The sequence below is a fragment of the Podarcis filfolensis genome (genome assembly GCF_964270895.1).
Source record: "Podarcis filfolensis genome assembly, chromosome: 6".
NCBI classification, from domain to species: Eukaryota; Metazoa; Chordata; class Lepidosauria; order Squamata; family Lacertidae; genus Podarcis; species Podarcis filfolensis.
The window spans coordinates 69,987,598-70,005,437 of NC_139609.1; positions in this window are offsets into that span (position 1 = coordinate 69,987,598).

The following is a 17,840-nucleotide window of genomic DNA, read 5'->3' on the forward strand; positions in this document are numbered from 1 at the left end:
CATAAGGCAGTTGGATGGCATATTGTGTGCCTCGTTCCGGCAACTCCTGCAGCCAAGCTGGTGCCAAATGTATTGCTCTGCTTTCCTTTGGATCACATCAGTTTTGTTATCTGGGTAGTCCAGGACCTCCATACACACTGCCCAGGCTTGCACCCCTGTGTGGAGCCTGTGCTGCATTTTTAGACCAAGTCAGTGGTTGAATTCAGTGGTAGTGTGCCTGAAATAACAAGTTTCAAAAATGAATTTTAAAAATTCTAAATGGTGGTGCAGCATCATATATGCCATAAATGGAAAGGCTCATGTGTAGACACAGGTAGTTACAAAAAAAGAAAAGAAAAGAAAGCTTATCAGTGTGGGAAATGAATTTAGTTATGGTGGCAGGGGGTAGGAATAGAAACTATTCATATTGACAAGCTGAAAATAGCAAGGTTGAGAGAGGAAATGAGCATGTGGGGCAGTGGAAATGGAAGAATCAAAGTATACCATGATGTTAAGCTTGAGAAGATCAAGCAGTAACTGCATTGTCAATAACAAGAGAATGTGATATAAGGGAAGAAACCCAAAGCTAAGTGTTAACAAATTATTTTTCAGGAAATGAGCAGACCTACTGAGAAGAGAGAGCAGAGAAAGGAATATGAAGGAAGACTTGATACCCGATTGTATACATCAAAAGAACAAATGAATAGAACCAAAAAGAGTTTTATTTTTAAGCAATCCTTTCTCTGTATCCCAGGGGTGGAAAACCTATGACACTCCAGAGCTACTAGACTACATCAGCCCTGACCATAGGCCATGGAGACTAGGACTGATGGGAGTTGGGGTTCAGCAACATCTGGAGCTCCACCCACAGAATGTGTCTGCTGACAGAAGAAGTGGGATGTGATTTTTGCCTCTGGAGCACAATGGGAGCTGGAATGTGGGGAGGTGGGCCGTAAATAGAAGTGGGAATTGATGAAAATCACCTCAATCCCTTCTGCCAGCAGGAGCCTCCAGTGAATCATAGACCCTGCCATGAATTGAAAGAGCCCTTTCTCTTGCAGGGGGGCAATTTAGGATACAAGACAACGTTCTCAATTATTTTATATATGTCAAGGAAGTGATGAAAGTTAAATTAAACTATAGGAATTGTCCCTATACTGACTCCTCCAAGAAGACTAAATCAAATTAAATTTTTATTAAAGTTTTACAAGAGAAAAAAGTAGAGATTTACAGAATAAAAAAGAAAAACCACAGATAAAAATAAACAATAAAAAAAATGAAAGCGTACAAAACACACAAAAAACAGCTAGTTAAGAAAAAAGAAAAATTAAAAAAGTAAAACAAATCCATTTTTCTCAACATCCTCAGAGTCATTTGCTTGTATCCTTGACCTCCTCACACCTCCCCCCTTTTGTATTCCCATTTACATACTTAATTCAGCAAATTCTTACCCTTTTTCAGATATCTTAACTTTATATCATAACATATTATACCCGAATATTTTCAACCGTTTATCAATACATTTTTTACGTAATCTTGTTAACTTTGGTCACTAGTTACCACTTATTGCCAATCCAAGCATAATTTTAACATTCATTAATTTTACAATATTTCCAAAGATAGTCTTTAAATTTCTTCCAGTCTTCTTCCACCAACTCTTCTCCCAGGTCTCGGATTCTGCCAGTCATTTCCGCCAATTCCATATAGTCCATCAACTTCATCTGCCACTCTTCCAGAGTGGGTAGCTCTTGTGTCTTCCAATACTTTGCGATGAGAATTCTTGCTGCTGTTGTTGCATACATAAAGAGAGTTCTGTCCTTCTTTGGCACCAATTGGCCAACCATGCCCAAGAGAAAGGCCTCTGGCTTCTTAAGGAATGTATATTTAAATACTTTTTTCATTTCGTTATAAATCATCTCCCAGAAAGCCTTAATCTTTGGGCACGTCCACCAAAGGTGAAAGAATGTTCCTTCATTTTCTTTACACTTCCAACATTTATTATCGGGCAAATGATAGATTTTTGCAAGCTTGACTGGTGTCATGTACCACCTGTATATCATTTTCATAATATTCTCTCTTAGGGCATTACATGCCGTAAATTTCATACCTGTGGTCCACAACTGTTCCCAGTCAGCAAACATAATGTTATGACCAACATCTTGTGCCCATTTAATCATAGCAGATTTAACTGTTTCATCCTGCGTGTTCCATTTTAGCAGCAAGTTATACATTCTTGAAAGTGTTTTAGTTTTGGGTTCTAACAATTCAGTTTCCAATTTTGATTTTTCCACCTGGAAACCTATTTTTTTATCCAGATTATAGGCCTCTCTTATTTGAAAATAATGCAGCCAATCTCGCACCTTGTCTTTTAATTTCTCAAAACTCTGCAATTTCAATTTATCTCCTTCTTGTTCCAATATTTCCCAATATTTCGGCCATTTGGCCTCCATATTGGACTTCTTCAGTGCCTTTGCTTCCATTGGTGACAGCCACCTTGGGGTTTTATTCTCCAATAAGTCTTTATATCTTAACCAAACATTAAACAATGCTTTCCTGACAATATGGTTTTTGAATGCTTTATGAGCTTTAACCTTGTCGTACCACAAATATGCATGCCATCCAAAAACGTTGTTGAAACCTTCTAAATCCAAAATCCAAGAAGACTAAATCAAGGGTAACTCAAGTGTGTTGGATATCTTTCACGGTGCTACCACTGAATTTTTACTCTCTCGCATCTTAGATCAAGAGTAGCCATTGCGATGTCCTCTAGAGATGTTCCTAGATTCAAACTCCTACCACCAGACAGTGAGGTCTGGTTTATATGGGATGCTGGACATGCAAAATAAATAATCCACTGAAGGGGAGCTTACATAGAAAGCTACTTTTTCAGAGGGCCTTCTCAACAGCGGCCCCTGCCCTGTGGAACGCCCTCCCTGCAGATGTCAAGGAAATAAGCAACTATCTTACTTTTAAAAGACATCTGAAGGCAGCCCTGTTTAGGGAAGTAGTTTTTAATGTTTAATGCTGTATTGTGTTTTTAATATCCAATTGGGAGCCGCCCAGAGTGGCTGGGGAAACCCAGCCAGATGGGCGGGGTATAAATAAATTATTATTATTATTATTATTACTATTATTATTATTTCAGACCATTTGTCCATCTAGCTTAGTCTTGTCTAGAGTGATTGCCAGTGACTCTCTAGTGTCTCCAACTTTCCCAACTCTGCCAAAAGATGTTAGGGATTGAACCGGGGAACAGTTTAATGTTGTACCATTGGGCTATGGCCTCTCTATCTAGTCCCAACCTTGTTCATACAAGTCTTATGTGTGCAGAAACCAGCAACCAGGTGTCAGTGTGACCTCACATTGGTAACTTTATTTTACACACCCAGCATCACTTCTAAATTAGGCCTAATTCAGCTCAAGAGGCTGTGATGGCCCATCATCCCATTTAAAGGATGCTGCTGAATTGTTATTTATCTCACACAAATCCTGTTCACTGGAACTCTTTGGTTGTTTAATCAAAAAGTTTATAGCTAGATGTTTATGGAAGGTTGCATTTGCAATCACATACTCCAGTGTTTCTTGGAGAAAGACAAAGCACTTTCCAGAAGCTTGAGAGGTCAGCTCAAAACTACAGTATTGTTGTTGTCAATATGATCGCCATATCATTTTTTTAAACAGTTGTTGTTGTTGTTGTTTAGGGAACCCAGTATACATATCCTTGCTGTTTTCCTGTATGTCCTTTGAATGCTTTTGCCCTGCACATCAGCAAATGGCCAACCTGAGGTAACTGTGCTCAGATCAAGAAGGAAAACCCTTTTTTTTCCCCAGAAGGAAGCAGGGGTCTGGCTGCTGCTGTGCTAGCTGAGAGAGGTGCAGTTCACTGCATGGGGCTTGACAACTGCATTTTTTACACAGAATGAAGCAAGAAACCTGAACAAATACCATTGTGCTGACAGAATGAAAGGGCTGCTCACTCTTTTTTCATTTTTGACAGAATGAAGAAAAGCTTTTGACAAAATCCATTCTACCCTGGGAATGAAGTTATTTATTTGACTAAATGCATTGTCTCACTCAGAATTTTTCTTTTTCTTGCTTTTCTTTTTTTAAAAAAACACACCCCAAAAAACAGACTCTCTTGTCATTTCAGGCAACTTGAACCTGGCAATGCTGTAACCAGGCCTCTCAATTTTGGGTTTCTGACTCCAAATGAAGGCAGATTTCCTAACTGCCAGCCATACAAAGTTGGCCTGGGTTTTAAAAGTGAGATGTTTTATATAACCTCTAGTAATTCAAGCATGTTCAGCAAATGTTTGACTCTCTGAAGGTCTGTTGTGAAGCACAGATGTTCAAAGCCAATCTGAAATGAGATGTGCTTGTGTTTTCACATACACACAGCCTGGTTGTGCAAAGGGCAAATGAGTTCTCTGGCCAGATGATTTTTTTAAAATTTGCTACCGTTCATCCTGTCTTGGTTCCGTAAAACTCGCCCCATACCAATTATTGCCAACTCAATAGTTTCCTGTGGGTGTATATATCAAGTCTTCAAAATCATTTACACGCTTAAAAGCAGCAGCTAAATGAATCTGATGAACTGCAGTACAAGAGCCAAGAAAACTACCATCATTTTGAGTGGGCAGATGTAAAAGAGGACAAGGCTCCTGTATCTTTAATAGTTATGTAGAAGATTGGCTTTCAGCAGCTGTAGTGTGCATAATAAATGACATGACAAGGTATTAAAGGGGGAGAAGACCTGACCCCTTTATCTGCCCCTTCCCCATCATAGCAAGTCAAGGACCTTCCAGAAAAGGAGGGTCTTTAACATGGTGGTGATAAGACTATTAAGAAGTGGGGAAGATGGACCTCCCTCTGAAGAGAGTTCCAAAAGTGTGCCTACAGAGAAGGGTATTTCTGTGCCCCAAGCTACATCCAGATACCCACCTGACACAGTTAATGCTGAATCTCCCAGGGCTTGCAAAATGTGTGTTAAGTGTCCCATTTGCCCTAATTGGCCACCCTCCACTGGGAAATAGGTTTGTAGTCTTGATTAATATCTACCTCTTGAATAATCTGCAGCTGACAACTCATCTGGGGATTCCAGTGCCCATAGGAATTTCTAACATTCAGTAGAAATATTTCCCCTCGGCTTCAACTCAGCAAAAGCTTGCACATTGACCCTTCTGCGCCCTCGTGCTGTTATGCAGTTGTGATTCCTCACCTCTGCATCACCATGCTGTTCTATAGTTCTGATTCCTCACCTCAGCAACATATACATTGAAGCGGTGAATGCCACAGTCGTTGCCTGTTACGTGCTGAGGTTTATTAATATATGTCATAATACCCAGCCCTCCTCCCACACACCTTATGTGGACACCATGTTAAGGCACTTACTAAGCTCTGACTCACGCAGTTCCTGTATTGTTTGAAAGCCCAGAGTACAAAGATTTACAGAAAAATAACCGATGTGCTAAATCTGGCATCTGCAAAGTAAGTTTCAGTAACGTGTTTTCCTTCTGAAGCACACATAAACAGTGAAGTTACTTGTCCTGTAATACTGAGATGTGACTGTTGTTTTAAGAGAGACAAGGCTTAGCCTTGGTGTAGTTATAAAAATAAGTGGGAAAACAGCACATTATTTAAGATTTCCCTCCCTCTTGAATGTATGATATGCCTGCTTAAAAGATATTGCACTGAATCCATAGTTTACCCTCTGTGGGCAGAGGGTCTCCTACTGTCCACAGAAGGCTTTTGATACACTAGAGGGATCTTGCTGACGGAGGTGAATTTTCCCAGTTCCCCCTCCCCATGTTCCCCCTCCCCATGTTCCCTTATGCGCTACCTCCCACACGGTTGTGGAAAGTCCCCCAGCCTTCAGTAACGGTGTGGGAGGTGGTGCTCGGGGCCTACGTGGGGCAGGAGGGGGAGTCAGTGAAAGCTGCTTCTCCTTCCCCAGCAGGAGCAAAGTCTGGATCCACCCCATGTGTTCTTCTTAAAATGACGTTTAATGCCTCCCTCTTGAAATCCGGCCGGTGCCATCGTTGATAGGTTTTCAGTGCCAGCTAAAAACGGACCTCTTTAGCGAGGCTATAAATCATATGGAGTTTTTGACACATTCTGCTACTGGATTTTGAGTAGAGATTAGATTGGTTGATTTTATCATTTAAATGCTTTCATTGGAATTGTTGTGTTTTTAGTTTGATTTTAAATTTTAAGTACCCTGCTCTGGGATTATGTGTTTGATAAGTTAAAAATAAAAATAAAACATACAAAAGCAATATATATAACTATGGGCTCATCTACACTTATCTTTGTTCTGCATTTCTAGGCATGGGCCTGCTCCCAACCCTTGCCCCTGATACTTTCCCCATGAAAACCCACTCTTTATCCTTGAATTGGAGCAAACAGCAATCCATAGAAAACCCAAATTGCTGTTGGTTCTGATTCTGCATTAAATATTGTGTTTTCCTGGGGAAAGTAGGGGGGGGGGACTGAAACACGAACCAGGAAAGCACAGGTTTCTGCGGGAAAGAAGATACCGGTAAATGTGGATGAGCACAAAATTATGCTCTTTGGTACAACATTTATGTCACTTTTGTATGTCAGTTCCACATATCCAGGGCTTTTTTTTCAGTTGGAACTCAACGGAACTTAGTTCCCGCACCTCTCAGATGGGCACCATTGCCATTATAAGAGAACAAGGGAGGTCTTCATGGTGAGTTCGGGCACCTCTTTATCTGGAAAAAAGCACTGCACATATCTCAAATATTGAATTTGAACCAGGCCCTTTGAAAACATTAGAGCTAAACATTTTGAACTTGGGGGGGGGGACGGATGACTAGCTTAGGTGAGTAATGTGATAACAAAGAGTATTAGTAGGGGAGCAGGGATTTAACCTATGCTTACTGCGGGAGGTAGTGGAAGACAGGAGTGCCTAGTGTGCTCTGGTCCATGGGGTCATGAAGAGTCGGACACGACTAAACGACTAAACAACAACAACAATAGACTGTAACTTAAAGCTGGACAACTGAATACAGTGCTGGCAAATAGTTTGGAAGAGTTCCCCCAACCCCTCACCATCTGCCAGGATTGAGTCCTCCTGGACCTCAAACTTGAGGTCTCCTCAGATGAGGAGCAAGGGAAGCAGGACCCTCCGGCAGATCTTCATACTGCCAGTGATGCTGAGGAGTGATTGCATCTGGACTTCCCTGCCCATGATTGGAGGTCCTCGCCCCTTGGTTCCTGGTTGGATCTGCATCTGCTGAGATTCCCAAAACAGAATTTGGGAGAAGGTAGCACACATTCAAATGAGGCCCTTTGGATGCTTTGGAGGCATCAAGTTGTAACAAGTGTTGTGGGGAACAAGAAGCATAATGTTGGTTGAACCAGGGGGTGGGGTGGGGATTCCCTAGCCTGTCTCCATCCTTTGGTGAAAGACTCAGGTTCCTCGATGGGTGGAAACCAGGAATAAAGGGATACCAGACAGTATTTATGTTAGCAAAGGTGCATCAAGGTGCAGTCATTAGCCAAGATTTTCTCTCTCCTTTCACTTCAGCTTTGTTTACAGTGGAGAATTTGATAGCTTGCACACTATTTTGCGATACTTTGATTGACCTGATAAAGGAATTGCCCTATATGTGTGTTTTTTTGAAGTTTCCACTGTGGCTCCCTCTCAGCACCTGATAAGCTGATAAACTGAAGGAGCACATGAAATTCTGTCTTGGTTCATATTTTCAGTTATTCAAGTGCAGGAAAAGGTTGTTCCACCACCCACCCACATCTGAGTGCACGCTTGTGTGCATTTGGATTCTTATCAGATTCATTGGCAATTCATTTAGTTTGGAGGGAAGTTCTGTTAGTTTTCAGCGTTAAGGCAAAGAAAATATTAGTATTCTATTCAGTAGAAAATTGCGTACGAATTATATTTTGAACCGTTATGGGCCTCCTCCCTCTTGGTTTTAAGATCAACTAAAGTCCTGGACAGAAAAGTGCACTGGCCTCCCAGTCCATGTATTGCTCATGCACTCATGAGAAGGAAGAATAAGGGTGGATGAGGATATTGGGCATTGTTGTGATCTCTCTGTCTGTGTGTGGCAATAGTCATGCCAGGAAGGATGCTCTTGCATAGGTCTTAAAGCAGGGATGGGGTGGCCCTCCAGATATTGGAGGACTCCAACTCCCATCAAGCTGAGCCAGCTTGGCCAGTGATCAAGGATGATGGGAGTTGTAGTCCAACAGCATCAAGAGCAGCCTTTCTCAACCTGTGGGTCCCCAGATATTGTTGAACTACAACTCCCATCTCCCTTAGCTAGCAAGGCCAGAGCTCAGGGATGATAGAAGTTGTAGTCCAACAACATCTGGGGACCCACAGGTTGAGAACCACTGATCTAGAGGGCCACAGTTTCCCCAGCACTGTTTTAGGGTACTGAGTCAAATAAAATTCAGAACACATGTAATTTCACTTTATTTTATTTTTTTAGGCATGTACACTCCGACTTTTTGTAATAAAATTGAATTCACAGTGACATGTTCCTGTCCATCTCTCTTTCCCTCCCTCCATGCAACCACAGATTTAAGCACAATCCTAACAACATAAAACAAAAGAAACAATAGCACACATCATTTAAAAACTATGGGTTGAATCCATACTAAGTTGGACTTAAGTCCTGCTAAAATGAATAGGACAGGTTAGTCCTGGTTTAATTTAAGTCCCTCTTCTTTTCTGCAAACAAACCATCTGGCTCCAACCTTCATATTAGCAAAAACAGAATACAAGCATCAAAAATGGCTTTGAGTAAAAAGGCATCTGCTCAAATAGAAAATTATAAAAGTGGCTACTGCATTTTTAAAATGTGATTGCTGACAGCATGGGTGCTCTTAAATGTGGCCATTTGTAATATATATACCCTCATACATACGTTAGGAGCATTGGTGGAGAAAATGACAGTGGAATGCATCTTTCAAGTGCTTGGAACACAGATCACGTGATGGCTGTCTCTGTTCCTCAAAGCTCAATCCCATAAAACAGGTGGGGAGTTCAGGGAGAGTTCTCTCGCACTCCCTTGACACAGCAGGATACTGAGGAAAAGAGATCAGAGACAGTGTTGTAAAGAGACTGAGAGACAAGACTCCCTAGAAAAACATGCTGTGCTAAGTAAGGAGAAGAAAGCAGAAGCTTAAGTGTTATCTGTTCCTTAATCTAGTCGTCTGTAGGGATCTGACCTTCTCCCAACAGAACCCAATAGCAAAGAGGGAAAGTCCTCTCTCCCTTCCATTCAGGTATATTATCCAAATTAATTGCAAAGCCACCTGCCCAAATGTTATATGAGAGAATGAGAGCTAACAGCACGTTCCTTTCATAGTATGCACCACCCAGGTCTGAACTTATAATCAGTAAAAAAATAAATAAAAAATAAATGTTGAGGTGGGAAAATTCAGAACTCAGCCAAGTTCACAACCTATTTCATCAGCTGATCCAAATCCAAATCAGCTCTGGCTGGGCTTGATTCACTGGTTTGGCTTGTAGGTGTGATTTTAAGAGAGAAAAGTGTGTGCAGAGCCCTGCCAGATTAGGCCAATGCCCCATATAGTCTGGCATTCTGTTCTCAAAGTGGCCAGCCACAAGTCCTTAAGCCAAAGTGACCCTGCACGCCTGAGTCCTCACTGCACCTCACCCAAAACTGTTGGACACGGACTTGGAACGGAACTGGAAATTGTTGAACTTGAGACCACCTTTGCCTGTGGTTGCCTGAAAAATGACGACACATATACGTCTCACGGATAAACTGTTCCGTTGAGGCAAGGGGAAAATATACTCGCCCTTTGCTTCCGTTATACCGCTGTTGACATGGTTGCCTCTTTGCCGTCTAAAAGTGCTACGTGATACAAGAAATTGACTAAATTCAAGAGCCAAAAACGATCCAATTTCGTGAAAATTACTGAGGTGGTGGGTTTGGTGGGCAGCCACAGTGGTGGTGGGGAATTCAAATTTTCCACTGGGACATATCTTATCGGAAACATGGCTTTGGCTTCTATTGCTAATACTTTCCTAATAAATAATCTGCTAGATATAGTTTAAAAGACATACTAATAACACAACATAATGTTTAATCCTTCTGAAATTGGCCTGGCAACACTCTTGATTTTCAGGTTTTGATTTTTAGACTACCAGTGGAAATTAGCTAGACTTGTATAATCTCTGGGAATAAAATACCGGTATCTCTTCTACAACATAGACCTCTGTGGTTGCTATTATTTGCATAGGGAATTTTATTTCACCTCTAACAGCTTGATCTTATGTTTGTTAATTTGGAAGCCAATGCGTTTGTTTTTCCATGCAGGTTAAAAAAAAAGTGATTAATTTATGTAATATACGGTATACCTGATATATTTTCCCCCACTGGTTACTTTCGGTATCCATCCTGATGCTATCTCGTTTGACCGTTCTTTACTGTTTAATTTTTGCCTTGTTCTTAGTATGCTTTTGTATTACCTTTATAAAAATCTTGATAAAAAATATTGCATACAAACTTGGAACGCTGTACAAGGGTTATGTATACATGACTAGCTTAATATGTAGCCAGGATGTTCTTTTTCTCGATTCAGATGAAAGCTATTGGGGGAGGGGGAATGCATGAGAACACTGTGGGAATGGCAGAATATATACAGGCAGTGATTTTCTTACTTTGGTAAAAAACAAAATTATGTGCTAGTACTCATATATTGATAAAAGTGCTGTGAGTGCCAGAACAAATGGCTGCCATGGGCAGCAAAAAAAGAAGTGCTGGTATTCTGTACTAGTGAGTACTGTCACAAAGAAAGAGAGTCCTGGATACGAATAGATGTGGAATTTGACTATTGTTTTGTGTACACAATGTCCGAAGCAAGCAGTGGGAGAGCACTGGATGTAGGATAAATGCGTGTGTGTACACAGACTTTGTTCAAAAGGATTTACATTCAAATAAATGCACAGGATTAACTTATCTAAAAATACCCTTTTGGTATTTTTCAGCGCAATCCTATGCATGTCAGCTCAGCTGTAAAACCCATCGAGTTCTATGGAGCTTACTACTAGGTACGTTTCCATAGGATTGCAGCCTTCAACATTTTCGTTTGACTTTAAAGAAATACCTACAGTTGTTGATAAATGTGAATTGAATGGAAAGACCATCCCTGTAATTGTCCTACAAAAAAGAGCAATTACATTACTATGGGGAAAGATTTGTTTTGGTAATTAAATCAGAAAAATAGTGACACCTTTGATCATTTATGAAAAGGTACATGAACAACTGGGATAGGATTTAATTTGTTTTTCAAGATGAAATTCACTTGCCTTTTATCCAGATACATTTTTTGGGTGGAAAACTACTAATAAGAAATCAAATGTAAAAATGTCTATAATAAAAACAGGTTTGTTCTTTCTGTTGAGCCAACATGTATATCAAGCAACTGGAGAAAATATATTAATGTCCTTAAGGACATCAACAACAACTGGCTTAAGTGTGCTTAATTTTCTGCTAGGTTGTGGACCCTGCCCAAAACTTTTGAAGGTCAGACTTGGACAGCTCAAACTTTAATATTGCTTTCAGCAGAGTTCCACCCCAAGTAGATAATTTTTAATTGTTCTTGTTTCCTTGAAACATAAGTTCACAATAAACATTTAAGCAATGTGCTATGGAAAGTATTGGGTATCTTGAGTTTCATTTCTGAGTAGGGCACTCTGTCTGACCAGGAAATGAAATTGAGAAATTATATTTCCAAACAGCAGCAACCCACTCATATGGCCCCTTTTTCTTTTCTCACCAAAGCATGCAATCTCTTTCCCAGATAGGTTTGAATCAGCCCTTGAGAAGGCTCTCTGTCAGTAGGTAATGATCAATAGTTTTCCCCACCAACGCTGCTTCCACCTTGTCCAGCTCCTAGCAAATAGCGGCCATTTGAGACACCATTCTCATTTGGAACAGGTGCCTACAAATTGAAACTAAGAATGTAGCAAGATCCAGAGAGAATTTGAGCCTTTAATCAACTAACAAGTCACCAGCCTTTCTTGACCAGGCTTGCTGCCCAGCAAGTTCTAGAAGTAGCCAACATGATATGCTTCCAAGTAGAGCTACGGGATGATGTGTACCAGCCTTCCCCAACCTGGTGCCCTCTAGGTCAGGGGTCGGCAAGGTTTACCTCGCCTGGGCCAGTTCACTCCCGTGGAGATCGCTCCACGGGCCAGATCGTGTCTGCACAGGTGCAATTTCTGGTGCCGCAGAAGTGAGTCCTCGCTCCGCGCTGTGCCGTTTAAGCACAGCGCGTGGGGACTCGCCAAGTGGGTGGCTCAGTTCGGGGGGTGGCGGCAGCTTGTGGGCCATTTAAACAACCCCTGTGGACCCCAGGTTGCCGACCCCTGCTCTAGATGTTTTTGAGTATAGTGATGCTACTGGGGGTGGTGGGAGTTGCAGCTGAAAACATCTGGAGGGCACCATGGTGGGAGAGGCTGATCGTCTCCCTCCCCACACCACGCAGCAGTTGTAGCCATAGCATGATGCTCTGCATACGGTGTGAGTCCCTGCTGAGATTTCATTAAAGTGACAAAACAGTCTTGGGTGGTTTCTTTTCAAGGAAAATGACTGATGAATGTCTACAAAAGCAAAAACAGTGCCAAGACAATGAGAGGAAGTTCTTGAGGGGCTTTTACATATTTCCAGTCCTCGCATCAAACAAGGTTTCTGTGTAATATGGAAGATCCTTGTAGCAAGCCATGGATTCATATACACCCCTTATTTGTCTTTGGATTTCATTTAAAATATCAGTCGAAGCCCCGAGTCTCCTTGCCACAAGTTAATAACAGCATTGACTCTCTTGGTGTGGTCCCTGGACTGCATATAAATTATGATAAATCGGAATCACTTTTCTGAAATGTTATTATTCCTAGAATTCAATTAGAGCATCAATGGCTGACAGGTATCAAAATATGTTCAACATTTTTAAAGTTATTTAGGGTTACAGCAGCCTAAAAATTGAAAAGAAAAATATTCAAGCTGAACCATGTCTCAACTTTAAAACATATAGCCTGTTTTAAAGAACTGGCAGAGTTTAATTTTTTTATATTCTGGGCAGGGTTGCTGCATTTAGGGGTGAGGAGAGCTATAGACTATCAAACTCTGAAGAGCCACAGGTTCTCCATTCCTGCTGTCTATTATTATCATTATTATTATTATTATTATTATTATTATTATTATTATTATTATTTCCTATTTATTAGTTACTTTTAAAAAACAAAAAATAAACCCAAAGCAACTGTCAGGGCTGCCCAAGGTCCCAGCTCACAAAGGACCAACGCTGCTTCTTTGTTAAGTACAAAAGTCTTTATTGAAGTTCAGTTTCACTTCCAGAGCCGCAGCGCGCAGCTCTACGTCTCAACTGTTAGACCGCTGATGCTCCGTCTGAGTCTCCTCCCCCCTGACACCAACTTAAGATTCTAGCCTTACTCCACCTCTTCCTCAGTTCCTTCCGCCTCTGGTTGCGCCTGGCCGTTGGGGTCTCGCCCTTTCTAGCCTCTTCTGACGCTGAGTCCCCTGAGCCTTCCCCCTCCCTCCGGCGGGCTTTAGGAGCTGGTTCCCCATCCGGGTCTCCTGCTGTTCCCCGCACCTGTACATTTGAACTTGGCGCGCGCGCCCAGCCGGTAACTTTTCTCCTGACCGTTTCACTGCTGCTGCTGTCACTGCTTCCCCCTCTGGGGGGGCTAGCTGCAACTGACCTCCCCTCCGTTGGAGGCGTGGTCAGCCCTGACTCACTCTCTCTCCCCGCTGGAGGAGACGCTGGCCCTGACACATGTGACTCTTCCCCCCCACTACACTCTGGTGGGGAGACTGGTCCCAATCCCCCACTGCTGCTTTGGGGTTCCCCTCTGTCTCCTTGTTTCTGGTGCGTCCCCCCTGGGACCCCCCTTGCCCTGACCATAGGCGCCCCCTTCTGGGAATCTTCTGATTCGCTGGAGAAGCTCATGGAATCTCTCGGGCCACTGTCATACTCCCCTACGCTGCCCTCGGATTCTTCCCCTTCGCTCTCCATTTCCTCTCTCCCCAGAGCTCCTGCTCCTGAGTCCCTGACAGCAACTTACAATATAAGTCACATTCTTGTGTTTTATATTGCACAGTGCACTAAAACTCTTTTTGTGTTATTTCCCACATGCTTGAATGCGTCTTCTAAGGGTCAGAAATGGTCAGGTGGTGCTATCACCTCTGATAGTGCTGAACAACCATTACACGGGGAGGGGAATGACTCTGGAGCCCACCCACTGCCACTCTCTCTTCCATTAGCCAGCAGCACAGCCACTTGTTCGAGCACAGGAGATCTTCACATGTGAGTTGACGGGAGCCATTGTAAACTAAGTGCAGTTTATTCAACACCAAAGGCTTCTGTCACCTTCCTGCATATCATTTCTCACTTTATATGAAACTGCTAATAAGTTTCACTATGTGGTAACACGAGCCCAGAAGCACAACTCACTCACAAACCACTCTTTTAATTGGAACTCTTAGCATTGGTTTGAAGTGGATGTCTCAAAGAAAAATACAATTGTGGAGTTGTTTAAAAAAACACACCAAGATTACAGTTTTCCCCAGAGAATTCAGCCCCTAGAAAACAGAGATTCACACACACACACACACACACACAGAGAGAGAGAGAGAGAGAGAGAGAGAGAGAGAGAGTGTCTGGGACATGCGTTCTGTAAATGCTTTGCGATAGCTGCTCCCCCAAACTCCCTGGTTTTAACTTGTATTGTGTACTGGGCAGAGGGAGTATGCTAGAGCAGGCATCACATGCCCAGCATCAAGCTTGAGGCAAGGTGCCCTCTGCCACCCTGGTGAACACACACACACACACACACACACACACACACCGTGCTACCTTAGTGGGCATGGCAAGCAGGCCAGGGGCAGAAGGGTGAGCAGCAGTTGTAGGGGCAGATGGGGAAGGGTGGTGGTGATAGAACAGTAGTGATGGGCTTCCTCATCGCGGTGCTGTGAACAGAAGTTCTTTGGGTACTTTGGAGCACATCGAGATGTCACCTGCTACTTCTCTTCTCAGTGATGGGCCTCAACTGCTTTGCTATTGTTTAAAATTATTAAGGGTTAAAGTTCAATACACTATTTAGGGCGTTTTACTTTTTGTGGAATAATAATGGCCCTAAGGAATGTATAGCATGCAATGAGACCTGCAAAGAGTAGTTTCCTTTCCTGACATGGATTGTGATTATGGAAGACACCTGGACACTGTTGCAAAGTATATACCTGTGGAGATACGTAAGTGATGACTTCTCCATAGAAACATTGCTAAGGCTGCACTCCTGTACGCCAGCATTCCTCAACCTGGTGTCCTCCAGATGTTTTGGACAGTGTCCTGATGTAGTATACTTTGAGGGGTGGGGCACTGAAACATTGGGATAATAAAGATGTCAGCAGAGGCAGTGACATCACTTACCCAAACTCTTCTCAGGGGTGGGCCTGAAATATTTCCTTATTTCTTTAAATGAAGGATGCCAGTGAAAGCTACAATAGGGCTTTTTAGGCCCATGGGTTTGCCTGAATGTGTCATGTGCTTACACTGGGCCTAAGCCATCAGGAATACCTCTGCGCTGCACATGATGTTTCTATTTAGATGGTCTTCTTCAACCTTATGTTCTCCTGATATATGGACGCCAATGCCCATCACCCCAACCAGCATAGCTAATGGTCAAGGAAGCTGGGAACTGGAGTCCAAAACATCTGCCTGGCACAAAGTTGGGGAAGGATGCAGGAGACCATAGTGATTGTGCAAGAGCACAGAGTGGGACATGGTCTCCAAGAAATATGGACCCCAAATACTTGAGGAGATCAGTAGAGAAGTAGATAGTGTTGGCCTTAAAAAACCCTTTCATTGCAGAGCTCCTGTGACTTCAATGGTTGTTTGAAAGGCCAAAATATTGTAGGTAATGCTTTCCCTCTCAGTTTGCCACCACAAGAGAGGAAAAGCCAGATATGGGTCTTCCAAGAAGCTGTTAAAAGGCATCCGTGCCCTGCCAGAAATATGATTGGCAACCCTAAAAGAAGATGACAAGTAGAAGTTGATTTAACACTTCTAATACCTGATGGTTTTGTTACATGGAATATGATGAGAATTTGAACAGTATTTGAAAGGCAAGCTCTTGTGATGGTTCTCCATTCGCTCTAGGCGTATAGATAGGGGGAAAAGTTAATCCACATCGGGAGAAGGCTTGTATTTGCTGGGTGACTTTGGAACTGTGGTTTATATCTGACCTGATGTATTAAATCTGATTCTTTTGGTTCAGCTGCTGCTCCGTGATTAGGGGCTAAAAGCCTTATACTTAACTGCATGACCAAATGTAGTGAACTGCTTCTCAGAAAGCTATCTCTCACCATTTAATTTGTCTCACTTATCCCTCCACTCTGTCACTTTTAAAGTAACTACTATGATCATAGCAATACCATTTCCCCTTCTATTTGGAAGCAAATAATGGTTCCACAGAAATATATCAGGCACTTAATACTTAAGTGTTGGTCTTGCAAACAGAACACTCCTGAAAGTATGTTCTAAGCTGCAGCTGTGTGGGTGGGGGGAAAGTAAGCCCTTAGATGACTTATATCTGTGAAATGCAGGACTAGCTTTACTCTTTGAAAGAGTACAGATGGATTGCAGGTAATGAAATGGTAACAAAAGGTTGTGCTAGATTCTATTTTACAGAAGCCGATGGGCTATTGATGAAATAACTCCTTCCGTTTTAGTTAGTTGTGAACAGGTGTGAATTTAACAAGAAACCCTTGGCTAGTATCTCTCCAAATCCAGCAAATCCATGAGTGGATTCCCTTGGCTGGATTGGAACTGTGAGTGCAGATTAGATGCTGGTGGACACCCATGTAGCGTCCAGTGTAATTCCCCCTTTCTGCTGCTGAGGGATGTGAGCTTCATAAGAAGATAAGGAGTCCAGCTAGACCAGACCAGAACTGGCCCAAAGGAAAATATAGTAAGCCTTCTCCATTCCATGTATTACAGGAGCCACCTTCAGTGCATGGAATGGGACAATGTCCTGAGCCATCAGGCCAATTTTCCTTTTGGCAGTGGCAACTCAGGCTGTGCAGCATACACAGTCCTCCTAAAAAGGCTTAGAGGGAGCAGCTCCCAGCATCTACCACCTGAGTCAGTTACTGCATGAAAAGGTAAATACCATAGAGTAAGCTGTCCTGCCAGGCTTAGACTAAGTCACTTCCCTTAGCTTGAGAGGAACTAGGCAATCAAGCCTACTGTCCTCCTTCAATATACCTGATGAACTCAGGGTGAGGAGGTCTGAGATGGTTTCTGTAGCTTAGACCACATGGCTTCTGCAGTCACTCTGAGTTCCTATACCAATAATTAGGAATTTTCACCATTGTAACTTGAGACGAAGCTATAAAGCTGGAAATAAAACATTTTAAGTGTGTTGTAAAGTTCATTATATCAATGTGACACTAGATAACGATTGTGAGCTATGGCAAATTCAACATTTTTTCAAAACGTTTTTTTAAAAAACATTTTCACAATGGTTTTTTTATATGTGTGTAGATTCCACCTAAGCCAAGTTTTACTGCCTGTGCTACTTTTTCTGGATGCTGTATGGAAAAGCACGTGAATCTGACCTATGGAAAGTTTGTAAGTAACCCATTTTTAATTTACCAAACATACAGTCTTTTTCCTGAGGGAAGAGGAACATTTTGGAACTCACTTTAAAGGGCACCTTTTAAGGTTTTACAGCCTATATTTCCACACTTTACTTTGCTGCATGTTTTGTGATTTTAAGTCTCCGCTGGGGTTCTCTAACCAAAGAGTACTTGTCCCAA